The sequence below is a fragment of the Calidris pugnax genome, unplaced genomic scaffold, assembly GCF_001431845.1.
Source record: "Calidris pugnax isolate Ruff unplaced genomic scaffold, ASM143184v1 scaffold102, whole genome shotgun sequence".
In the NCBI taxonomy this organism is placed as follows: domain Eukaryota; kingdom Metazoa; phylum Chordata; class Aves; order Charadriiformes; family Scolopacidae; genus Calidris; species Calidris pugnax.
Window position 1 is genome coordinate 3015618 of NW_015090846.1, and position 26372 is coordinate 3041989.

Sequence of the window (26372 nt, forward strand, 5' to 3'; positions counted from 1 at the left end):
GGGGGGGAGGTGGGAGAGCGGGAGGGAAGGGGAGCGGTGGGACCCGGAGGCACGGGCAGCGCTGTGCAGGGTGAATACAGACGTGTTTGCTTTTCCCTCGTGTTCCCCCAGTGATGCATTTACGAGGTTTATTCGTGCGTGGAGACAGCTCTGCCCCAGCCAGCCCTCGGGACAGACTTTGGGAAGGGATGCTGGCTGGAAGGGTGGCTGCATCCCTATGCGCTGAATCGTCCCCAATCCCACCCTGCTGGGGCAAACAGCATCCCTGGTCCTCCCCTTGCGCGGGGAGCTGGAGGTGGTTGAGGCACCATCCCTGGAGGTGTTCAAAAGACAGGTTGATGTAGTGCTGGGAGATATGGTTTAGTGATGGTGATGCTTCTTGTTTGTTGTGCGGGTGTCTATTTTTGTCAGTGAGGTTGACGGTTGGACAAGTTGATCTTTAAGGTCTCTTCCGACCTAGAAGATTCTGTGATTCTGTGAAAATTTCCCCAGGGGGAGGCGGGAGGGAAGGGGAGCGGTGGGACCCGGAGGCACGGGCAGCGCTGTGCAGGGTGAATACAGACGTGTTTGCTTTTCCCTCGTGTTCCCCCAGTGATGCATTTACGAGGTTTATTCGTGCGTGGAGACAGCTCTGCCCCAGCCAGCCCTCGGGACAGACTTTGGGAAGGGATGGAAGGGATGCCCCGGCGCGGGGGGAGCGGGCACACGTCGGTCACTGATACCCCGCGGGGGCGACCGGCTCCGCCGCCGGAGATGACCTTCCCTCTCCGCTGACCTTCATGCCCATCAGCATCAGCTTTGCTGCTGGTCCACATCCCGGGATGCCGGCGTTCCCATGGGGCACAGGGGGCTCGGGCAGCCCTGGGGGGGGTGGGTTTTCATGGGTAGAGCCAGAGGGAGGTGGGGTGGGTGCGCTCGGGTGTATAATTGAAGGAGTTTGGCTCGCTAACGGAGGTTAAAAGGGGAGTGGTGTGATCTGTTGGAAAAATCATTAATGGTAACCTCTGCCGGTGGTGCTGCTCGTTAGCCTTCCCCTCGCCCACCTGCCCGCTGCCCCTCACAGAGGGGGAAAATTGCAGGGGGGGAGAAGGGGAGGGCGGGAGAGGGCAGCGGGGGGAGGAACCGCTGCTGTGGGGGTGGCTGCTGGCTGAGGAGCAGCTGTTCCTGGTGGCAAGTCCCCTGAGGAACTCAAGTTGTAACTGGTGTGGAAAATCCATCGGTGTTGGGCATCTCCAGAGCAGCTGGGGAGGTCTCGGCGGTGGGTGCTGCTGCACCTCGTGGGGATGGGGAGCAGGGTGAGGGTGGCAATGAGAAGGTCCCTGGCTGTATGGGGTGGGATGGACACAGGTGGCCAGCAGGAGCTGCTCCCTCTTCCCAGGCTCCTTCCTGGGGGCTCCCCACTGGCCCAGCTCCACTCTCCAAAGGGCTCCCAGGAGATGTTTTGGTGTTACCAACTGCACACCACTGCGTGGTCACCAAGGAGACGTTTTGGGAGACAACGGGAGGATTTACCTTCTTAAGCTTGTTCCATCTTGACTTTCTGCCATGATGGGCATCGCCTGGGGGGAGCGCCTCAGAAATGCCCCTTCCCTCAGAGAACATCCCTCAGCCATCACCCAGATGTCACTGGAGGAGTTTTGGATTGGAGTACCACTCTTCATCTGGAAGGATCCCAAAGCATCCCTTGAGCTGAAGAGTGCCCCAGCCTCTTCACGGTCCCTTGAGCCATCCCATTCCCACAGATGCTCCAGGAATGTTAGCAATTCCGTGAGGAAACAAGGGGCAAAACAGCAACACCGAAGTCTCCCCAAGGTGTGTGGTGTGTTCATGCCTTCCCGTGCACTGCCTGAAGAGACACCCCCTTTTTTGAGGAAATATTTGACACCCATCTGCCTCACCAATGGATGCTGAACTGCCCAGCAGCTGGATTACAAATGGGAATATCCGTCAGCCCCTCTGGGGTACCCCGATTTCCATGGGCTGCCAACATGGAGGCATTTGCTCGTGGTTGTTCTTCTCTTGAGCCTGCTCCAAAACCTGTCGACAGTCCTGGAAGCCGTTCTCAGATGGCTCCGTCTGAGAAAAGAAAGTGTTGAAATCCCACAGGAAATGCTGGTTTTTCAAGATACCTGCCTCAGCCAGAAATGGAGGGAAAAAAACCCAGTTTTTTGGATAAAAGGCCAGTTTTCTCCTCCTTTGCCTCAGCCAGAAATGGGGGGAAAAAACCCAGATTTTTGGATAAAAGGCCAGTTTTCTCCTCCTGGGCTTCAGCTCTCTGAAGTTTGTTTCACCCCAGGAACCGGCCAGAGTTTGGGCACAGAATGGGCACAAGTGGCCCTTGAGGGAGCAGCTCGTCATGGCCACAGGTGTCACCGTGCAGTGGGTGCCACCAGCACCTTCCTGGGGCACGGGGGGATAACGGGATGAGTTTCCTTCTGCCGGCAGAAACCTTGGTGTGGGCACACGAGCTGCCACAACCCGGGTGGGTCCCCAGGTGCCACAGATGCACAAAGAGCCAGATTTTGGCTATTGGGGACCTGGTGCATCCCAGAGCACCCGGTGGGATGTGCGTGGTGACCATCTTGGTGAACAGGGCACCTTGGGGGGCACTGGGGACCCCCAACTTGTTCCCTGCCCCCAGGCCAGGGCTTTATTTTACAATCCAACTGTGATTCTGCAGATTTTTTTGCCGCGAGCGCTGGTATCCTGGGGCATGGCTGAGTTGGGAGGCAAGTTTCCTGACTTTGGGCACTGGGGACCCCCAACTTGTTCCCTGCCCCCAGGCCAGGGCTTTATTTTACAATCCAACTGTGATTCTGCAGATTTTTTTGCCGCGAGCGCTGGTATCCTGGGGCATGGCTGAGTTGGGAGGCAAGTTTCCTGACTTCGGCCTCATCTCTGGCGTCGGGTCCTTTTTTTGGCTTACAGCAAACATCCGTTTGAACCCGCCATGAGTCCATTATCACCAGTTTAACTGGCCTTGGCTGTGCAAATAACTTGGGCAGTGGTGGGAGCAGCTCCGTGCTGCGGGTCCCTGCGGAGCGGTGGCCGTGCTGATGCTCCCTGCTCCTTCCTGGTGGCTTCCCAAGGTGTGCTGGGGACTCTTACCCCCTTCCACAGGGCACCCCGAAAAGCTCTGCATTTATACAATCTGTGCCACGTTATGTGATGTGTGTGTGTAGGTATCATAGAGATGTTTATAGCCATGGAATAATAGATGCGTGGCAATGGGTGATGGTTGCAGGAGAGTCACTGGGTTGGTCTGGGTGACCATAAAGCCACTTGCTGATGTGGCTCGGTGCTGCTGGTGAGCCCAGTGCTGGTCCCTGCTGGGAGGTTTGGGATGGCCACTGCCCCGCTGGTGGGGCTGGAGCAGCTGGACAGGCTGGGCTCACTCCAGGAACTGGGTGCATTGTCCCAGTTTGCCCAGTGGATATGGGATGTCATAGAATTATAGAATGGTTTGGGTCGGAAGGGACCTTTAAAGGCCATCTAGTCCAACCCCCCTGCCATAAGCAGGAACATCTTCAATTAGACCAGGTTACTCAGAACCCCATCCAGCCTGACCTGGAATATTTCCAGGGATGGGGCATCTCCCACCTCTCTGGGCAACCTGGGCCAGTGTCTCAACCATGTGCCCACTTCTTCAGGTCCCCACCCACCTTCTGGTGCTGTGTGGGGACTTCTGTGGTGACCCTCCACATTGCTCCCTCCATCTCTTGGTGGAGCAGCACCTTCTCCAAAACCTGTGTGACAGCAGAACCCACAGCTTCTCACCGAGCATCCCAGGGGCTGAGAGACAGGCAGGTGAGGGGGTGCCACCTATGGTACCCTACATGGGATGGTTCCTATAGCACCCTGGCTCTGGGGTGTCACCCCAACCAGGGAGCTGCAGAGGGGTGGGAGCAGATGGGTGCCTGGTGTGGGGCAGGGACTTCTCCGTGATGCTTTTAGCCTCTTCTCCTCCCTTAGGAGCCAGCTTTGGTGTTGCTCGGGGAGGCAGAGATCTCGAGGTGAGACAGGCAGAGGACCCGCTCTCCTGCCCGGTGCTGCGCAGAGTACCTGGCAAGGGGGCCCAGGCCTCCCCCTTCCACCAGGAGGAAAAAATAATAATCTCCAAGCCAAGAAATTCGGAGCTGCTGGGAGCGTATTTATCACGGTGAAGAAAAAGGCTCTGTTCCCCTGCCTCTCCGCGGCGGCTGTTTATCACACACACACAAGGGTATGGAGAAAATGTTCCATTTGTTGGGTACAGCCGTCAACCCACACAGCGTATAAATTAAGGGCTTTTACATGCAGAGTTCCCGAAATAAAACACACACACACACACACACACACACACACAAAGAGAGAGGAGTTTTGTATCGGCCCCAGCGCTCTGCCTCTCCCGGGCTGTCCCTGCGCCCCGGCCCCGGCCGCCGCTGGCTCCCGTTCAGGAATTCCACATTATCTCCGACCGTTTCCAGCTTCCTCAGCAGGGAACAGCTCTGCTTCTGTCTTCCTGCGGCCACATCTGGAAAGTGTTACGCCAGGGTGTCAGCCGGCAGAGCCGGGTGGCTGGCATGTGCTCCCCCCCCCTACCTCCTGCCTGCTGGTCCTGCCTGCCCTGCCTGCTCCACCACCCCTTCCAGCTGCCTTCCCCCTGCGGGGCTCAGTTTTATCTGCTTTCCCTTTTTCGGAGAGGTTTGGGGGGAGTTTTTTTAGCTGCCGTGGGGGTGGTGGGGAGAGATGTCTCCAGGGACCCCCCGCCATGGGCTGGCCTCCGCAGGCAGGGATGCTCTGCTGTGGTCCTCAGCTCTGGTGCCTGCTGGGAGGCAGCGGGGGGGAGATGGGATGAAAAATCCTCCTCTTTGCCTGCTTTGCAGGGAATCCCTGCCAGCTCAGGGGAGTTTTTGGCTCCTGGCCCTGTTTCTGGGCTGGCAAAACCTTCATCCCCAGGCTGCGACATGGTAGGGATGTGGTGCTGGGGGTTAAAAAGGGGAGCTTGGGGGCTGAAACCTGTGTGATTCCTGGATGCTGCTGGGAGGTGTTTGGAGAGGTGCTCCCTGTGCCAAAGCCGTGACTTGTAATGCCTGTGGGTTTGTATCTCTGGGATTTTCTTCCTAGGTAAGGGCATAAAGGCATTTGGCTGTTGGCATCTCCATCCCTCCGCCCCTACCATGAGCAGGAGCATCTTCAATTAGACCAGGTTACTCAGAGCCCCATCCAGCCTTAGACCAGGTTACTCAGAACCCCATCCAGCCTGACCTGGAATATTTCCAGGGATGGGGCATCTCCCACCTCTCTGGGCAACCTGGGCCAGTGTCTCAACCATGTGCCCACTTCTTCAGGTCCCCACCCACCTTCTGGTGCTGTGTGGGGACTTCTGTGGTGACCCTCCACATTGCTCCCTCCATCTCTTGGTGGAGCAGCACCTTCTCCAAAACCTGTGTGACAGCAGAACCCACAGCTTCTCACCGAGCATCCCAGGGGCTGAGAGACAGGCAGGTGAGGGGGTGCCACCTATGGTACCCTACATGGGATGGTTCCTATAGCACCCTGGCTCTGGGGTGTCACCCCAACCAGGGAGCTGCAGAGGGGTGGGAGCAGATGGGTGCCTGGTGTGGGGCAGGGACTTCTCCGTGATGCTTTTAGCCTCTTCTCCTCCCTTAGGAGCCAGCTTTGGTGTTGCTCGGGGAGGCAGAGATCTCGAGGTGAGACAGGCAGAGGACCCGCTCTCCTGCCCGGTGCTGCGCAGAGTACCTGGCAAGGGGGCCCAGGCCTCCCCCTTCCACCAGGAGGAAAAAATAATAATCTCCAAGCCAAGAAATTCGGAGCTGCTGGGAGCGTATTTATCACGGTGAAGAAAAAGGCTCTGTTCCCCTGCCTCTCCGCGGCGGCTGTTTATCACACACACACAAGGGTATGGAGAAAATGTTCCATTTGTTGGGTACAGCCGTCAACCCACACAGCGTATAAATTAAGGGCTTTTACATGCAGAGTTCCCGAAATAAAACACACACACACACACACACACACACACACAAAGAGAGAGGAGTTTTGTATCGGCCCCAGCGCTCTGCCTCTCCCGGGCTGTCCCTGCGCCCCGGCCCCGGCCGCCGCTGGCTCCCGTTCAGGAATTCCACATTATCTCCGACCGTTTCCAGCTTCCTCAGCAGGGAACAGCTCTGCTTCTGTCTTCCTGCGGCCACATCTGGAAAGTGTTACGCCAGGGTGTCAGCCGGCAGAGCCGGGTGGCTGGCATGTGCTCCCCCCCCCTACCTCCTGCCTGCTGGTCCTGCCTGCCCTGCCTGCTCCACCACCCCTTCCAGCTGCCTTCCCCCTGCGGGGCTCAGTTTTATCTGCTTTCCCTTTTTCGGAGAGGTTTGGGGGGAGTTTTTTTAGCTGCCGTGGGGGTGGTGGGGAGAGATGTCTCCAGGGACCCCCCGCCATGGGCTGGCCTCCGCAGGCAGGGATGCTCTGCTGTGGTCCTCAGCTCTGGTGCCTGCTGGGAGGCAGCGGGGGGGAGATGGGATGAAAAATCCTCCTCTTTGCCTGCTTTGCAGGGAATCCCTGCCAGCTCAGGGGAGTTTTTGGCTCCTGGCCCTGTTTCTGGGCTGGCAAAACCTTCATCCCCAGGCTGCGACATGGTAGGGATGTGGTGCTGGGGGTTAAAAAGGGGAGCTTGGGGGCTGAAACCTGTGTGATTCCTGGATGCTGCTGGGAGGTGTTTGGAGAGGTGCTCCCTGTGCCAAAGCCGTGACTTGTAATGCCTGTGGGTTTGTATCTCTGGGATTTTCTTCCTAGGTAAGGGCATAAAGGCATTTGGCTGTTGGCATCTCCATCCCTCGGGAAATCCCCACTGCAGGTGGGGGCACATGGAGATGCTCAGCCGGACAGTGGCAGCCAGGGAGACAAATATGGGGATCCTCCCTGCAGCATCCCGATATTTTTGGGTTCCTTCTGTGGTTGCACCGTGTTCCTTGTGGGGGAATCCCTCGGTGCAGGTGTGATGGTGACACCGTGCAGAGGGAAGGAGCTCTGTGGAAAGCAAGTGGTTCGGGGGCTGAGGTGCCCCCCGGAGCAAAGGATGTGGGGAAAGCTGGTGTCTTGTTTTTAGGGCAGTGACAGTGACCTGGAAACAGGCTCGTGTGCCTTAATGATGGGCGTGTGCAGAACACACGAGGGTCTTCAGCAGGGAGGGATGGTGGAAGTGGTTAAATGTGCCCCAACTTATCATCACGGGGAATCAGAGAGGGTTCCCTGCAGTTGACTTTTGGCTTTTTTTCTTCTTTTTTTTTTTCCCCTCTTACTTTTAAACTGGCAGGCCTACCGTGATGGGATTTTAAAATTAAAGAAACGAAAAGAAAAGAAAAAAAAAAAAGAATAGAAAAAGAAAACAGGCCTTGGTTTTATAGACCCTACAGATGCATCCGGCACCAAACTGATCCCAGATGCAGCTCCACTGTCAATAGTGTTACACGAGGGATCAATCCCCTTCATTGTTTTATGTGGCCTCTACAGCATCATCAGCTAATTAAAGCTAATGGGTCCCAGAGCAGCACTGACAGCATCTGATCCTATCAGCCCGCGCAGACGTTTTTAGCTTGACGGGGCGACTCCGGAGCCGGATCCTGAGCTCCAGACCCTGGCGAAAGCCCCGTATTGACTTGGGGGATCAGGCTGCAGATCAATGGGAGCTGTTGTTAAACAAACATCGCCGGATTAATGTCAGCTCCGCAGGGGGAGGAGGTCGATGGCTGCTAATTCGAAAAGGGTGGGAGGGAGGGAGGGAGGGAGAGAGGGGCCGTGGTGACAGCGGTGACAAGGGATGGAGAGGGGGAGGCCAGGCTGTTAAAACGTTCCCCGTGTCCGTGGCAGCCTCTGAGTATTTCCCAATCTCGGATTTATCATCACCCTGGGTGGGAGGCTCTGCTGGAGAGGAGCTCAGCAGCATCCCCGAGGTGCCTAAATCCCTTTGCTTGTGCCTCAAAGGAGGGGAGGTGGCTTTGGGCTGTCCCCAGAGGGGACAGGGACTCCTATGCCCTTTCTTTAAGCATCTCCCCCAGTGTGGGGAAGCACTAAGTCTCTGCTTTCCCTTTTCCTGTGGCTCCCGTTGTCCATCAGCTGGGGCACAGGGATGCCCAGGGATGTGGGTTGGGAAGGTTTCCATTCCCACAGTCAAAACTGCCCCCTGCTGCAGCTGGTCTGGTTTGGACTCTTTTTTTTCTTCTGTTTTTCCCTTCATTTCTGTGTTGCCAGGGTGAGATGGGATGGGGACGGTGGCTGGCAAACCCATCACTTGATCCCGTACCAAGGCAGGGTGAGGAAACTCTCTTTTCAAGAGTATTTTTCAAGTCTATCCCACCATGGCTCTGGGATGAACTGTCACTGCCGGTGGCTCTTACTTTTCTCTGGTTGGGAATCGGGCAGCGCGTTGCTGGGCAGGAGAATGGCTTCATCCCCATCCTCTCTGCCAAGCGGGTCAAGCCTCTTTGGACTTTGCATTCCCTTCTGACTGCCCACGACTTTACAGAGGGGAAAAAAAAGCCTGAGGAGAGCTCCCTCCCACCATGGCTTTTTCATCCATCACCCCCTCCTGGATCCGCTTGCTCCGAGATGTCTCTTAACCGAGCTGTTCCCTCTGAGGTTAGTGGAAGATTTGAGAAGTTATTTGGATGCCAGGCTCAAAGGAGGCACCAGAAACACTCCTGGAGCTGTTGGAGCTGACATCTGGGCGCTGAGCAGAGCTCTGGTGTCAGCGCAGCTGAAGGCAGAGGAGGTGGGAAGCCCTAGACACCTGCAATTTGGTTAATAAATATTTATTTGGAGGTGACAAACGCTCTTCTGGGTAAAGCCTTTGAGAAAGTTCGCAGAAAAAAAAGGATTGCGAGGGAGTGACAGGGCGTGCTTTTTTTATTTTTTTTGGTGAGGCTTTGCCGTGGGGATGTTGAAATGAGCAGCTGATGAACCAAAGGATGTTGAAATCCACGTTTGTTTCCCGGCGTGGGCTGCGTGACGTCAGGGGACACAGGCAAATGTCCCCCCCCTTGGCGAGCGAGTGCCTGGCACTGGGCACCCTGGTGCTGCGGGGGCTACGGTGGCACGGCTGGGGGCTCTCACGGGTAAGGTGTGATGGGGCAGGGGGGGTTAGGAGCCGGGGAGGATGCAGCAACGCCCTGGTTGGTGTCTGGTCTGGATGATAAAAAAGGCTAAAGTTTCATTATTCTCCTAAAAAGGAGAAGGAAGGGAGGGCAGCCGGCCTGGGATGGGAGGTGTGATGCTGAGGGATGCCATCACCTCGCTGTCTCGTGGCTCTGGTGGATGATCTCGTGGTGCTTGGAGTGGGGACAGGGCAGATGCCCCGGGCACTGACCCCATCCACCCCCTGCAGAGCTGGCCTGCTCCTCCTGGGGAGATGGGAGAAGCTGCTTTGGTTTCGCCTCTGGTCCCTCTGTGTGTGATTTGGGGAGGGGAAACTTTCTGTATTGGGGCTTTGGGGATTTTTCGAGACTTTCTCTATATCAGATGTACATCTAATGAGGCTTGACTGGACATTAGGGATGACAGGTGCTATAGACAGTGGGGACGAGCAGATCTTCTGGGGATCTCCTAAACTGTCCCTGCTCCATGGTGGGCTCGTCTCACCCTTGGTGCTTGGCTCTTCCACCGCTCTCCTCTTCCCCTGAGCAAGCTGACATCTAAGTGTGATACCCATCATCTCCATTAAAGCCCAGAGGAGATGAGACATGGCATGGATTGCTGCTGGGCTGTGGGAAGCACTGCGTTTACCCCAGGGTGGGCTGGTGGCCCTGGCATCCATCCCTGCCCTGAAGCTGCTGGTGATGATGCTGGGCCCCGTATTGCAAATGGTGCCCATGGTTCCTCCGGCTGCAGGGAGTGAGAGGACGAGCTGTGGAGCTCTCTCCCCGTGACTCAGTGACTCCTGGCTTTGGAGGAAGAGGCTGCTGGAGATGCTGGTGTGTGTGGACAGCAGGGCAGTGTCCAGCTCTGCCCCACAGGAGCTCAGAGCAGGACCCTGGGGTACGGCAGGGTGTGGGAGTCAAACCCACTCGGTTCCTTGCAAGGCACAGGTCCTTGCAGCACATGGGGACACTGGGGACAGCGGGATGCTCCTGAGCAGCTCTAGTTTGGGGCAGACACAAGCACTGAGGAGGTTTGGTCTTGGTTTTGGTCATGCAGGGAGGTTTCTTACACAGACTTTCCCTGGGGGTAGTAGCTCTCACTTAGCTGGTGTGGAGGGACTGGACTTTTTGAGCTGATGGGGACGGTGGCTGGCAAACCCATCACTTGATCCCGTACCAAGGCAGGGTGAGGAAACTCTCTTTCTCTGGGATGAGCTGTCACTGCCGGTGGCTCTTACTTTTCTTTGGTTGGGAATCGGGCAGCGCGTTGCTGGGCAGGAGAATGGCTTCATCCCCATCCTCTCTGCCAAGCGGGTCAAGCCTCTTTGGACTTTGCATTCCCTTCTGACTGCCCACGACTTTACAGAGGGGAAAAAAAAGCCTGAGGAGAGCTCCCTCCCACCATGGCTTTTTCATCCATCACCCCCTCCTGGATCCGCTTGCTCCGAGATGTCTCTTAACCGAGCTGTTCCCTCTGAGGTTAGTGGAAGATTTGAGAAGTTATTTGGATGCCAGGCTCAAAGGAGGCACCAGAAACACTCCTGGAGCTGTTGGAGCTGACATCTGGGCGCTGAGCAGAGCTCTGGTGTCAGCGCAGCTGAAGGCAGAGGAGGTGGGAAGCCCTAGACACCTGCAATTTGGTTAATAAATATTTATTTGGAGGTGACAAACGCTCTTCTGGGTAAAGCCTTTGAGAAAGTTCGCAGAAAAAAAAGGATTGCGAGGGAGTGACAGGGCGTGCTTTTTTTATTTTTTTTGGTGAGGCTTTGCCGTGGGGATGTTGAAATGAGCAGCTGATGAACCAAAGGATGTTGAAATCCACGTTTGTTTCCCGGCGTGGGCTGCGTGACGTCAGGGGACACAGGCAAATGTCCCCCCCCTTGGCGAGCGAGTGCCTGGCACTGGGCACCCTGGTGCTGCGGGGGCTACGGTGGCACGGCTGGGGGCTCTCACGGGTAAGGTGTGATGGGGCAGGGGGGGTTAGGAGCCGGGGAGGATGCAGCAACGCCCTGGTTGGTGTCTGGTCTGGATGATAAAAAAGGCTAAAGTTTCATTATTCTCCTAAAAAGGAGAAGGAAGGGAGGGCAGCCGGCCTGGGATGGGAGGTGTGATGCTGAGGGATGCCATCACCTCGCTGTCTCGTGGCTCTGGTGGATGATCTCGTGGTGCTTGGAGTGGGGACAGGGCAGATGCCCCGGGCACTGACCCCATCCACCCCCTGCAGAGCTGGCCTGCTCCTCCTGGGGAGATGGGAGAAGCTGCTTTGGTTTCGCCTCTGGTCCCTCTGTGTGTGATTTGGGGAGGGGAAACTTTCTGTATTGGGGCTTTGGGGATTTTTCGAGACTTTCTCTATATCAGATGTACATCTAATGAGGCTTGACTGGACATTAGGGATGACAGGTGCTATAGACAGTGGGGACGAGCAGATCTTCTGGGGATCTCCTAAACTGTCCCTGCTCCATGGTGGGCTCGTCTCACCCTTGGTGCTTGGCTCTTCCACCGCTCTCCTCTTCCCCTGAGCAAGCTGACATCTAAGTGTGATACCCATCATCTCCATTAAAGCCCAGAGGAGATGAGACATGGCATGGATTGCTGCTGGGCTGTGGGAAGCACTGCGTTTACCCCAGGGTGGGCTGGTGGCCCTGGCATCCATCCCTGCCCTGAAGCTGCTGGTGATGATGCTGGGCCCCGTATTGCAAATGGTGCCCATGGTTCCTCCGGCTGCAGGGAGTGAGAGGACGAGCTGTGGAGCTCTCTCCCCGTGACTCAGTGACTCCTGGCTTTGGAGGAAGAGGCTGCTGGAGATGCTGGTGTGTGTGGACAGCAGGGCAGTGCCTGTCTCTGCCCCACAGGAGCTCAGAGCAGGAGCCCGGGGTATGGCAGGGTGTGGGAGTCAAACCCACTCGGTTCCTTGCAAGGCACAGGTCCTTGCAGCACATGGGGACACTGGGGACAGCGGGATGCTCCTGAGCAGCTCTAGTTTGGGGCAGACACAAGCACTGAGGAGGTTTGGTCTTGGTTTTGGTCATGCAGGGAGGTTTCTTACACAGACTTTCCCTGGGGGTGGTAGCTCTCACTTAGCTGGTGTGGAGGGACTGGACTTTTTGAGCTGAAGGCTTGACATGAACCCCCCTGAGATGCTCCTGGCTTCATGGGTCCTCGTGTCCTGTGCTGTCATGGAAGGAGGAACCATCTCTGCCCCAGCACCGCTCACTCATTTTTGCTGCGGTGGCACGTGGAAATGGGTTCAGCGAAATCAAACCTCAGGAAATGCCCAGCCCCGGCGTTGGAGGAGGTTTTACCCCCCCTCAGGAGCAGCATAGCTCACTCAGGCCACGTGTGAGCAAGCACAGAGGGTCTGTCCTGCTGCTCCACCATCCCCTCTCCTCCCGTGGGGACAGGGGGTGACGGTGGCAGAGCCTGAAGAGGGGGAGGGAGCCCGTGAACCTACCAGATTAATAATAGAAACGCTGGCATCCGTTTTAGATTAGCGAGAGAAAGCTCAGTACCCATCTCGCCCAGCATGTAACTTTAATGCCGAGATAATGAGCAATGATATTTATTTGTAAAAGATCTGGAGATATCGCTGCCCGGGGAGCAGCCAGGAGCTGTGGGAGCCCGCTCCGTCCCCGCGGCGGCTGCTCCGAGCTGTAACCCAAGCCCTCTCCTCCCACCGGCTCGCTTTTCACGCTCCAGCTCCGTTCACCCAGCGGGGCACGTGGTCCAGCTCCGAGCCCTGGCTAAGATTTGCTGATGCTGCTCGTGATTTGGGCCATTACGGCGAGGAGATGTCTGTCCTGCGGGATGGGCTGGAAACATCCCCCCGCCACCCTCAGGTCCGGCTGCTGGGATGGGGTTTAAAGCCCATCTCCCATCTCCAAGCCTTCCTCCCTCCCAGCTCTCTGGGTGTCACTGCTGGAGGATGGTGCTGTGCCCGGGGAGGGCTGGCAGGAAGGATGTGGGGTGCGGGCAGGAGGTGGCACGGCATCAGCCGAGCTGGCGAGGGGACGGCGCCCGCTGAGATTTTGGGGCCACTTCACAGAGTCTGGGGGCAGACGGTTTTTTTTTCCTGCCGGCAGGGCTTGCTGCCTTGTGAATGGGTCCGGGATGGATGTTTGGGGCAGTGACAGCCCCTGGTCTGGGGAAGGACTCGGGAGCTGGGGGCATCTGGGCTCCCCCAGACCTCCCGGTTTGGGGACAGGGCTGCTCCTGCCCCCGTTGCCCTCCCTGGGCTGGTCCCAGGGGGCTGAAGGATGGACACGCCGCCGTGCCCAGCCTGGTGTTGTGTAACTGGACAGGAGACAGGCTTAGGCTGTATTTGGCAGGTGGGTGTCCCTTCCTTATTAAGCCATCCCCTGGGTAATTACTGGGCTAAGGCCTGATGAGATAACGCTCCATTATTTTTGTGCTATTGAGGGGGATTAGGAGCGGGGGGGATTTCTCAAAGGTTTTATCTCTGCTGAGGTCTTTGGGCTGCGAGACACGTTTGCAGGCGGGTAAGAGGACCCGGGCTCTGCCAAGCCCCTCCATCACTACTTGCCCTCCCGTGGGGATTCATCCCGGAGCCTGGGGGTGCTGGGTGGGGGTACAGCAGCTCCGGACGTGGGGAGGATGCTCATCCCTGGGGCTCTGCAGGGAGGGATCTCCATGTGATGCTGTTGCAGCCCCGTTCGTCACGGCGTTCCTGCGACGGGCTGCGCGCCAGCGGGAGGGAGGAGGTGACACTTAGAAATAAACAGGGAGGTGGGTGGTGTGCGCCGAGGCAGGGAGCAGAGGGTGTCCCCCCGGGGCAGGGGGGGGGCTTCTCCTGTGATTTATGGCCGAGCCGACGTGGAGCTATCAGCACAGCCTTTGGAAGCTGTTTACTAACAGTGTTGTCTCCGGGCTGTCGATGGCGGCGTGGGATGCTGGCGGGGTTTGTAAGGGAAAGCATCCCCTGAGCATCCCTCTGGTGACACCACCAGCTCCCAGGCTGGAGCCCGGCCAGGGACAGGCTCAGGGTGCTGACGGGACCCTTCTGTGAGAGTCCCAGAGATGCTTTGATGAAGGGGTTTGGGTTGTTGGATGCGGGAAGAGAGTAAAATGTGCTGAATGGAAGAGGCCTGGCTCTGGGGGGGGAGAGGGGGGGCTCCCCTCCTCCCTGCCACCCCCTGCGCAGCCAGCCCCGGAGCCGGAGGGATGGAGCTGGCACCGGAGCGGGGAAGCAGGCAGGGCTGGACAAGGGCCAGGCTGCGCACTTGATCCAAACACAGCTGGAGCTGATCTGATGAAGTGAGAGGTTAAGGAGAGAGCATCTGTTATCTAAAGGGGACACACAGTGGGAAACTGTAAGCTCTTTATTCCCCCCACCCCACCCCCTCTGTTCAGTGCATCATCCCTGACTTTATTTCTTTGATTTATTAAGGAAGCCTGCGCTTCCGGGGCTGTAATTAAGTGCCACTGTGTGAGCTTTTGATAGTGAGTGAATGATATAATGGCTTGCACATTCGCCGTCTGCTCAAGTGCTTTAGGATCTAGATAACACGAGGAGGGATTTCTCCTGCCCACCGGGGAACCGCGGCGGAGCCGGGGCTGAGTCACGGCGGGGTTCAGCCCAGACGGAGGAAGCGGGGAAGGATGCGGGATCAGCACCACGGTGGAATCATCTCAGAGTCCTAGAATGGTTTGGGTTGGAAGGCACCTTACAGAGTCCTAGAATAGTTAGAGTTGGAAGGGACCTTAAAGATCATCTATTTCCAACCCCCTGTCCTGGGCAGGGACACCTCCCACCAGACCAGGTTGCTCCAAGCCCCATCCAGCCTGGCCTTGAACCCCTCCAGGGATGGGGCAGCCACAGCTTCTCTGGGCAACCTGGGCCAAGCTCTCACCACCCTCATAGGAGAGAATTTCTTCCTAATGCTGTGATTCAGGAGGGTGTCCATGACCCAGGCTGAGAAGGGAGTTCACATCCTCTTGCAAAAGACCCATCACAGCATCTTTATGGGCTGCTGGAGACTAAATTGGGCATCAACCATCCCAGATGCCCTTGTTCCATCCCAGCCTCGCGTGGTCTGGAGGTGGAGAGGGGACCATGGCGCCTCAGCCAAGGCTTCTGGCTGTTCCATGGTGTCATCCCAGCCCCGGGGTGTATTTAGGGAAGGGAGAGCTCAGCCATCCATAGCCTGGAAGAACAGTGGGTGTCAGCAGCTGGCAGCATCCTGCCTGATGTGCAGGTTCTCCTCGGTGACCAGAGGAGTTTGCTGGCAGGTTTTGCCCTGCGTCTCTGGGCACAAGCAAAGGCTGTCGGGTGGCATTTCTAGGCTGATGTGCAGGGTAGTGCCAAGGAAAAGGTCTTCTTCTCTAAACCAAGGCAAGTGGTCTGGTTTGTGTTCCCACTGGGCATCTCCATGTGCCACGCTCTGGGGTCTCCAACGCTGCTGGCAGCCCTGTCCCTGCCGTGTCCCACGCTGGGACTTGGGGGGTCACTGCTGGTGTCTCTGGCTTTCCCCCAGGACTCAATCCTTGGTGCCCAGGACGGCTGCTGAGCCTTCCTCTGTGCCCCTGCAGCGCTGCTCCGACACCCCGTTCACCCACGCCTGGTTTTCAGGCAGAAATAAATTTCTTCTTACTGTAAGGACCGTTTTTGATACATAAACAGGATTATTTTAGTGGCTTGGCGAAAGGCCATCGGAGGAGTGAGCTCAGTGTTTCAGTGTGTGCACATTCACTCTGCTTCTGCTGGCTGGGGGGGGGTGGTAGGAGGAGGAGGAGGAATGGGATAAAAAAACCTAACCCTACGTGTAAATAAACTTAAAAATAAAAAGAGACAGAGATTATTTGCCGCTTAATGAACTAAAATGTCCAACCTCCCACTAAGCGGCAACGTTGTTTATAAACTACAGAAAGGGCTTTATATTAAGGGGCAGTAAATCTCATTCATCCCTGGCAGTCGAGGGGGGAGGGGGGGATGAATAGGGTGGTGCTGAATGCAGCCCCCTCGCTCCTGTGCTCCCTCCAAAAAGCTTTTCTGCTGGGTGTTTCCCGCCCCCCAACCCCTTGGCCATATTTGCTGTTTTCCTCCCTTCCTCCTCTCCTTCCTCATCCTCTCTGCCGGGCCGATAACGGGGTTATCTGGCCAGGAAGAAAGGAGGAATCTGTCCCTGTGCCTCGGCATGTCAAATCCGCTCCGTTTTGTTTATTCACTTGAAAATTCCACCCCCACCCCCCCCAAGCTCTGGCCCTCCCATTCTGTCTCTGGGTGGCAGCTGGAGAGTGGCCTGAGATAATCACAGCCTTATTTTTTATTTATTCCTCTTAAATAAAGCCTCCTGTAGCCTGCAGGCAGATTTTGTCCGGTGGCCCCCATCCTGATCCCGTGCTCCTCGCTCTGCAAACAGGGCGTGAGAGTGATGGTGGTGGGAGCAGAACCTGGCTGCTACAGGGAGGGATCCCCAGGATCCCCCCTCTCATGGGGGACACGGTGGCTTTTACGCAGGGACAGTCCTTCCAAGCGATTGCAGGTGCAAAATACCTACATATATTCTGTATCTGGCAGAGAATCGTGGAAAATAAATACGTGGTCTGAGCGTTCATGGAAAGGAGAGCATCCAAGCTGGGGAGTGAGATGCTTGGGAGAGGTTTCGCTGCTTTGGGTTGAAAAGACAGGTAAAAACAGGTTTGGAGGTGGTCAGGCCTCACGTGGCACCTGGCTGTTAGTTGCTGAGTGAGTGGCTGAGATTTGAGCTGGGGTCTCTCGAGCTGCTGGGAAGCATTGGGAGCTGGTACCCGCCGAGGGAGAGGGACTGTGGTCGGGTCAGGTGGGAATTGTGGATGTGCCTGACTTTCCCTCTGGTCAAATCAGGCACCTTGAAAACTTCTGACCATCACTCATAGGGTGACGTCCTCCTAAGGCAAGAAAGAAAATAGTAAGTTATCTATTCCTGTTTGAGCTTAATATCCATAATCTGCCATTAATCAAACTAGGACTATAAGATCCTTACTTAGGCCTAATCAGTGCATAATGGATTATCTACAGGAACTAATAAAAGGTAATTATCTATGCTTTGCAAGTTCCAATTACTGTACTTATATGATCAATTAATTCTTGTAACAGTTTCACAGGTGCAATTTGTGTGACAACATTACGCTGACTCCAGGCAGAGGCTTAGGGAGGGATGGAGGCAGGGATGCAGGCAGGGATGAAGGCAGGGATACTGACAGGGATGAAGGGTGGTGCAGGTGGCAGTGGGAATGCCTCCCGGCTGGCACAACTGCCCTGGAGCATCCCAGATGCTGCACTGGGAAAAACCACCTCCGTGCAAGAAGCTGCTGGGCAGCACAGAGCTGCTGTTCTGGTAGGTCCTGTCCTCAGCAAAAGCTCTTCTGCCCTGTGCTTTTTCCCTCCCTGGAGAGGCTGGAGTGTGGGTTTGGCAGCCCCTCGGCCCCATCCGTCACTGTGTGTCCCAGGGGACATTGCCCCTGTCTCAGCATCACCTCGGGGAGCCCCGCTGCTCCCTTCCCATGCCCCAGCACGGCCAGCAAAGCCCCGTTGCAAAGGCAGCTGGTTCCAGTCATCTCCTTCTCCCGCCCCGTCCTCGTGTCCCTCTCGCTGGTTTGTGGAGTCATCGGAGGGTCTTAAAGGAGGAGGAAATATTCCAGCAATGTCTGTGCAGTTTTAGGGATGGCTTAAAATTACAATAAATTTGAGACACTTTACATGTCCACTTGGGGCCCAGCATTGTTATGGTAATTTGAAGCAGATTGAGTCAGCGCTCGTGGCAAATGGCAGATCCTAAGGATGGAGCAGGAACCCAGGGATGGAGGAGGAACCCAGGGATGGAGGAGGAGAGGTGGCCAGGAGTGAAGGAAAACACCATTTCTCCCGTGCCAGTTGGGGCTGCGGAGCCAAACCCTCCCAGGCTGCCCCTGGACACCTCTTTGCAATGGGGCAGCCCTGACTCACGGCTCAGCCTGTGGTTCTTCCTTCTCTTTTGGGGGATTTTTTAGATCTTTTGGAGCTCAGTAATCCAGGGTCACCTTCTGGTGTCCCTACGTCAAGAGTAGGTTTTGGAGGCAGTTGTTGTTCACTTGGACCTGGGAATGGTTTTCTCCTCAGGGACCCTGGGGCTTGGAAACATCTCTAAGTCAGGAGCATCACACAGACAAGAGACCCAGAAAGGACCACTTGGAACAGTTTGGTTTGATTTCAGCCTTTGCAGAGAGTTTCATGTCACTGCAAAGGGGCAGAAACACGAATTTGTTTCAATACAAAACTTGTTTTTTAAAAAAAAAGCTATTGACATGGGATCTTTTGAGAATTTCCATTGTTATTTCCCCCCTTCCCCCCAAACATGAGATTAATTCATCTGTTTAAGTCCTTTTTCTGGGAACAGTCTTTGTTTTGTTGACATTTTTGGTTAACAAGGGAAAGAGCAAACCCACAAAAATAAAAACCCCAAAACAACAACCCCCCCAAGCCCTTCTACTTAAAAAAGAAACTCCCCTCCCAGCTCTCCCAGTGATCATGATAAAACCAGTGCTTTGTTCCCAGCACGGCCAATGTTGTTCCCAGCTCGCTCCGAGCTGCTCCGCCAGCCCGAGGGGAAGGGGCTGTGTCCTCCTCTCTGCTGTGGCCTGAGCTCTGGGACAACGGTGGCCACGCAAGAGGGATGTTTGCTGGCTTGTATCAAAAATAGTGTGACCAGCAGAAGTAGGGAGGTGATTGTGCCCCTGTACTCAGCACTGGTGAGGCCACACCTCGAGTGTTGTGTCCAGTTTTGGGCACCTCAATCCAAGAGAGATATCGAGGTGCTGGAGCGGGTGCAGAGGAGGGCAACGAAGCCGGTGAGGGGGCTGGAGAATAAATCTTACGAAGAGCAATTGAAGGAGCTGGGACTGTTTAGTATGAGGAAGAGGAGGCTGAGGGGAGACCTCATCACTCTCTACAACTTCGTGAAAGGACACTGTAGAGAGGTTGGTGCTGGTCTCTTCTCACAGGTAATTAGTGCCAGAACGAGAGGGAACGGCTTCAAGCTCCAACAGGGGAGGTTTAGATTGAACATTAGGAAGGAATTTTTCACCGAAAGAGTGATAGGGCATTGGAACAGGCTGCCCAGGGAAGTGGTGGAGTCACCATCCCTGGCTGTGTTTAAGGGCCGTTTAGATGCAGTGCTGAGGGACATGGTGTAGGGGATGACCTTGTAGAGTAGGGTAGATGATTGGACTTGATGATCCTAAGGGTCTCTTCCAACCTAGACGATTCTATGTTTGCTGAAGGAGAGGATCTCAGTGTGGTGGCCGCAGCTGCCTGGCTTGGTGGGAGCACTGTGTTTCGGTGCTTTTGGGCATGGCAGCAGCTTTGCTGAGTGAAGGGATGGGGAGGTGGACACGGGCAGGCGATGCTTCACATCTCCATCACCTGCTGGGGGAAACTGAGGCACGCAGGCAACTAAAATACTACACACAAAATGATGCTAAGGACAGGAACCGGCTCAAAGTGCAGCCCAGATGCCCCAGCACAGCCCCTTCCTCTCCCCATCGCTGTGTGCCATCCCCCCTGGCAGGACCATCCTCATCCTCCCGCTGTCCTTCTGCAGTGATCCCCGCCGCTCGGCTCCTGGCTTCATCCAGACCTGCCTTTGGTTTTGTTTTCCAAGTCTTGGCCACCACGTCCAGCCCCACCAGCACGGCGGGGAGGACGGGCTCTTCGTGCTGCTGAGAGATGCAGCCACACGCAGCCCCGGCGGTGCCTGACCACAGCACCCAGCCGCTTCCAGAGCTGCTTCTTTCTTCCTTTTTGCTTTCTTTTGTTTCTGTTCCTCCTTTTTTTTTTTTTTTTTTTCCTTTTTCCCAAGCAAGCCACCACAGGCTCCTCCAAACATTCCCCCAAAGATTATTCTCCCACTTGTCTGCAGCGTGTTTGCAATGCTGAAACTCCCCTTGCCCCATCCCAACCGTCCCGTGCCTGCTTTCTTTGCCTGGCTCAGCTGCTGGGTTGTAAGGGGCCAAGTCTGGGCACGCCAATTCCAACTCAAGTGCATTTTCATACCTTTGATTCCACCTTTTCCCCTGGCAACCCCAGGGGTCTGGGATCCCAGAGGCCGCCCAGACGTGACTCACTGCCCCACGGAGGTGCCAGGATGGTGCACGGCTCCCAGGTTTGCTGGAGAGAGCTGGGATTTGGAGCCTGACACCCACCCAATGGTTGCTCCCAGCTGATTTACACCTTTCTGGGACAACTCGTCTTGCACTAAACTCCAAAATTAGCTTGATGGCGAGGTAGCAGGGTCAGAAGGGTGATGCTGGCCAAGGGGCTCGGGCTCCTGATGCGTGTGATGGGGTCACCACTGGGTTCCTGGGTGCTGGAGGGCAGGGATGCCTTGGCCCAGCCTGCCTGGCTGGCTGTGACACCTATGGGGCTATAGGCCCCCCCAAATTCTGTAGGTAGACGGTTGCAGTGAACAGAGTTGGTGCGTTTGTGTCATCAGGTGATAGTCAACATTAATTAATTTCATCCTTCAGATTGCACTAATCATAGCTCTTGTTTGATAAGAAAACCTAATCAACCCTATTTGATAGGATTTGCAAAGTGTGGTCTCGGGGGGTCGATGGAAAGCTGCTGACTGCAGCAGGCACGGAATAAGACTGACGCAGAGCTCATTCAAAAATGCCACCCCAGGTGACGTAGAATTCCTGGTAACTCGCTGCTTGGCAGCAGGAAAAGGCCAATAACTGTTTGTTCGGATTGGGAAGCGTGTGGTTTGGCAAAGCCCGGCTTAGCAAGGGTCGAGTGCAGATAGACACGTGTTACGGGCCATCTCTGCGTTTGTTTGCTGGCTTTGTTTTAGTTTGAAACTCAAGCCTCTTCCCTGTGGTTAGATCCTCCCAGGCCGAGCAAGTTTTAGCAGAGGGAAGTTGCTCAAGGAAGAGAAAGGATGCTGGACGTGGCGTAGAGTGAGAGCAACCGCCGTTACCACAAACGCCTCCCGACCGCTCTCGACAAAACCATCGCTGCTCTTTGCTCACTTCTCTCTATTCGGCCCCTTTTCCTCGAGGATCTCAAAAGGTCCCTTCCAACCGTGAAGATTCTGTGATTTTCCAGGGCAGTTATTTCCTAAGCCAATGTTGCAAGTCTTTTATTACTGCTGCTTATTATTCAAATAATAATAATAATACCGCGTCCAGTTCTGGGCTCCCCAGTTCAAGAGGGACAGGGAACTGCTGGAAAGAGTCCAGCGAAGGGCAACAAAGATGATTCAAGGATTGGAGCATCTCCCTTATGAAGAAAGAGTGAGAGAGCTGGGACTCTAGTCTGGAGAAGAGAAGGCTGAGGGGAGACCTTATTAATGCTGACAGGTATCTCAAGGGTGGGTTGAAGGAGGATGGAGCCAGACTCTTTTCAGTGGTTCCCAGTGAGAGGACGAGGGGCAACGGGCACAAGTTGGAACATAAGAGGTTCCACTCAAATATGAGGAAAAACTTCTTCACGGTGAGGGTGGCAGAGCCCTGGCAGAGGCTGCCCAGGGAGGGTGTGGAGTCCCCTTCTCTGGAGATTTTCAAGACCCACCTGGATGCTCCTGAGTAACATGCTCTGACAAGCTCTAGGCAATCCTGCTTCAGCAGGGGAGTTGGACTAGATGATCTCTATGGTCCCTTCCAACTCTAAAAATTCAGTGAAATTCAGTGAAATAGTGCCAGAGGTGTACGCAGGGCTTTGCAAACGCAGGGGAGGAAAAGGTCCTTACTCAGAGGAGTTTTTATTATAATTTAGACGGTTGTAGTAGAAGTAATTAAGGCTTAGAAGGGGCAGGCAGCGCTGCAGACCTTCAGCGAGGCAGAAGGAGTGGCTTTGAGTGAGGTCCTCATGAGGTGTTTCAGCTGGGACTAGGGATGCTGATCTTTGGCAAGGTGGGGGATAAGGAGAAGCATCAGCTCTGCCACACCAGGTTGAGCCATTGCTGCCTCAGATACAGCTCTTCTGACAGCGGGGAGGTCGCAGAGCTTCGACTAGGGGAGGGAAAAACAATCAAGGACTTGTGCCACCCGGTAATGCACTGACCCAATTGTGCACTGCTGTGTGAGGGGAGAGAAATTCCTTCCTGACCCTTGTGCTCGTCAGCCCATGCCCTGAAGCATGAGATTTGATTTTCTTTATCTGGCTTTCCATAATTGCAGATGTCGTGTTTGGTGCTCCCCGTATCCCACCCCTCGGAAGCAGCATATGCTGCATTTAACTCAATGGACCGTCTCCTCTGGGAGCTCGATCCTGACTCTTTGCTGGGAAGTGCCTGGAACCAGGGACCAGGGGCTTGCTGGGAGATGCAGCCATCGGGTGTCTCCTCTCCTTGGCATTGGTTTCTTGGGGGCTTTGCTGCCCCTACAAAAAGTCAGGGCATGCTGTCATGGGGTCTGCTGGCCAGGAGGGCCAGGGAAGTCCCTGTGACCCCCAGGGTGGTGGATGGACACACAGCTGGCTTGGTTTGCCGACCCCGTGGGTGCATGTCAGAGGTTGGATGCTCACCGGTGCTGGCAGGCAAACCTTAGATTTGCACCATGGGTGGGCTGTGTGGGGGTGCAGCTCACCTCCAAACCGATGGTTTTGGGTAAGAGTAATGGGTGGAAAGTCCATTTTTCCCCCCAACCTCTCTCCCGCCAGCAGTGAGCATCACTCAGCCCCACTCAGGACCATCTGCCTTTCTGTTCCAGCCATTTGGGGTTGAGGGAGGAATGAGAGGATGCTCAAAGCACACTGCAGCCCTGATGGACCCTCGTCAAGGCTCCTCAGCCTGGTCTTGCCCGACCCCGGGGGTCCTGCCCGTGTCCCACCAGCGGGGAGCGAGTCGTCAGAGCCTGTCCTGAAAGAGTTAAAAGGCTCTCTCCCCTTCCAGCCTGGGGAAGTGGAATTAGTCATGGCCTTCAGGAGAAGTGCTGGCCAGGTTATAAAAATGACAAACGAGCACAAATCAATAATGAAGTTAGTGTTTTCTGGGAATGCCAGACATGAACGGAAAAGTCCATCAACACGGGCGGTGGGCGCCGTGATGTATGGGATGAGCTGCCCCCACGCACGCATCCCTCCACGGACCCCTGCGAGGTGGCACTGTCCCTTTCTCCTCCCCATCACGTTTGACTCCCCTGGCACCTTCGTTGGTGCCGCGGGAAGCCAGGATGGCTCTGGAGAACGACAATTCCCTGGGATTTTTGGTGCCTTTTGGAGCCGAGCGATGCCGGCTGGATGCTCCTTCGGCTCCGGGATACGGGAGGTCGGGGATTGCAAACAGTGCCCTCGGGGAAGCTGAGCATTTGATTAATCTTCGGGACACGGGGCAGCCTTTCCACAGCACCGAGGTGGCGTTGGAGGCCACGTTTCCTTTTCCAAAGGGAGTCGGGCATGTCTGGAAAGGAAACGGCCCTCTAATTAGATGGCTTGAAAATCTTTACCGTCGCTCGTTACAAATACATTAATCAGCCCATATTGAAAGAACTGCACTGCGAAAATGACATTATTATTATTATTTATCGTTTAGATATGAATGAGTTTAATCCCTTCCAAGCCTGGGCCGTGTTCAGAAAGTGACCCAACATCCCAGTGCTGCTTCTTGTCCCCGGTGTCACCTCGTTCCTGGGACGTCTTGGGGGTTTGCAGCAGCGCTTTAAAATGGGCAGCTTTAAAATGTATAAGGGAAGGGGGGAAAATATGGCCCAGGGATGTAAAAAGGTGGAAGTGGGAGTGAGGGGGCTGAGATTTGGCAGAGATGGAGAGATGCTGGGGTGCAGTTGGGGCTGAGAGGTGCTGGGTGCCGGCGTGCGGAGGGGACAATGGCTTTGGAAGAGCAGTGCCGTGTTTGCACAACGTTTCAGGGTTGGTGGCTTTCCCAGGGTATTAGCACATTTCTATAATTAATATAAACTTCCTTAATCGGCCTTCCAAATGTCCTGGATTCCGGTTGACCTCTGGGTGCCTGGACTGGGCGTCCCCCTCTCTTTTTGAATGAGGTTTCTCAGGGGCAATGTCACCAGCCTGGCCCCGTCCCCTCACTGTCCCCACTCCCTCCAAGCCATGGGCGCTGTGCAGAGCCTGAAGGATGGGTATGAAAACACAAATCATGGTTCTTCCCTGCCTGTGGTGACAGTTCTTCCCCATCAAGGTGATGCCAGCAGGTCCTGGGAGCGCAGGAGGACCCATTCGTGCTTTGTCACAGTGGGACCGGGGATGCGGGCACTTTTTTCACTGCCATTGGTGTTTGTTTGGCCAGTGTGCCATCTTTGGATGTACCCAGACTTCAGAAGACCCTTGTCTTCAGAAGCCTCCTTAGATGTGCCAGCCACTTTCTGTCACGGCAAGTCACCCTCCAGATCTTGAGGAGAGCTTGATTTCGGAGAGCAAGTGCAGGGGGTTAATGGAGGCTGAGGGTGATGGATACCTGGGAAGAGCTCATCAGGGAGAATCACATTCCTTTGAGGAAATCGATAATCTGGGATGCTTATGCTGCTCATTTTCAAGGTGTTATCTTCATCACTTCATCACCGATTTCCAACTGGAAATAATGGTGCTGGTGTGGGCAAGCTTGCTCTTCCTCCCCCCACCTTGGTTGACCTTATGGTGTAGGTAAGATCTTACCGAGCTTCAAGCCATCTCTATACAACGCTGCAGGATGGTGAAACCACAGCACGTCCCAAAGAGGACCCAAAGCACAAGCTCCAACTCCAAACGCCCCAAGAACTCAGCAGAGTTAAAAAAACAAACCCAGAGCAAACCAACCCCATCCCCTGGGGCGCATCTCGGTGTGGTACGGCGTGTCCATGGGTGCCAGCAGAGCCGTGACCACAGCTCCATCACCACCCCGCCGCGAGGGTGGAAGGCAATCTTCCTGCCTTGGGTCCTTGCCAGTGCCGAGAGCTCTGCCCCATGTCCCCAAGCATGCGGTGGCACGGGTCCAGCCCCTGCACTAATGAGATGGCTTCCAATAAGGGTTAATCATTTGCCAGCCAAACGCTGCCGGGGTGTATCTTGAATTCCTTGCTCCTCTAGACACGCTGTCGTGTACCGGGTTGCCGTGCTCTCGCCCCAAGCTGCTACACCAAATGTTTTGCAACAAAAACCCCAAACCACATGAAAGTCGTCAAGTTTCGTATTTCATTATAACCCCAAATTCAGGTTTGCCAAGAGTTTCAGTAGTTTTACGAACCTTTCCCATGAACCTTCAGCAAGGGCTGTAGCTTAACCGGGGTTCCATGAAAAGCCCTGGTGTGACTCAGTCGCTTTTGAGCCGTGTTGGAGGTTTGTGCAAACGTGAAACTTGAAGGCTTTTGAGGAGAAGGAAGAAAGGAACCCAACAGCACATCAGAGCTGGTGACAGTGTTTGCAGGGAGCCCTGAGCATATTTGAGGCCAAGCTGTAATTCCTTGGGGACCGTGGACCCGGGACACAGGTACTTGTGGTGCTGGGCTGGTGCTGGGTGATGCTCTTGGTGATGCTTTGAACCCACTTGGCAGCATCACCACCAAACCAGCCCCTATGGCTGGGTAAGTGCTGGTTCTCCGAGCATTGGTGGCTCCCGTGGTCCTCATAGTGGCACCTCCTGGCATCTGCCACCTCAAGGGCCATTTTGCTTCCAGGCTTTGCTCTCGGCGTTGCGTTAGGAATAACTGAGAAGGTCAGTGGTGTTCAAGAAGGCTCCCGAGCCAAAAAAATAGAAGGCAGGGTGGGGATGGGGCTCCTTCCGAACCACGCCTGGCGCACACCGAGTCCTGCCTCTGGATTGTGTGTGTTATTATATCCACACGTGGATTGCTTTTTCGGCAGCGCCGTCTTTCCTTTCTCCAGCAATTTCCTGAAATAACGTTAGGGAAATGTGAAAATCTTGAACTTTTGAACCTCCCCAGAGGATGGCGTGCAGGGAGGGGGGGGTGGCGGCAGGAGGAGGGGGACGCCTGCCTTCTGCCTGCCGTTTATTTTGGCTACAGGGCCCTGGGATGGGGAGGAGGGGGCTCTCACCAGCCCCCCCCCCACCAAAGGCCGGCCGGCCGAGGAGCCTGGATCAGCACTGCCCCTTATTAATTAATGGCTTTCTCGTCAGTGGGTCACGGAGGCGAGGAAGCCAGAGGAAGTTTTCTTTTGCTCGCAGATGCCGGGGAGAGGGGGAGTGCCTGGGCTGGGTGGCGAGGGCAGGGGGTGACACGCGGGGGTGATGGATGGGGCCTCGGGTTTTCGGCCGGGCCGGGGACGGGGGCGGCTTGCGCCGGTGAGGAAGAGAGAGGGGAAAGGGG

The 26372-nt window shown here is 55.5% G+C and overlaps 1 protein-coding gene across 1 annotated transcript in view; it reads left to right on the forward strand.

Moving 5' to 3' along the window:
• Positions 1–11039: 11039 nt before the first annotated feature.
• RXRA (retinoid X receptor alpha) overlaps positions 11040–26372 on the forward strand; it is an 80585-nt gene continuing 65252 nt past the window's right edge. Inside the window, exon 1 of the mRNA XM_014942777.1 lies at positions 11040–11080. The gene's annotated coding sequence lies outside the window, so the exon portion shown is untranslated. The remainder of the gene's footprint in view (positions 11081–26372) is intronic.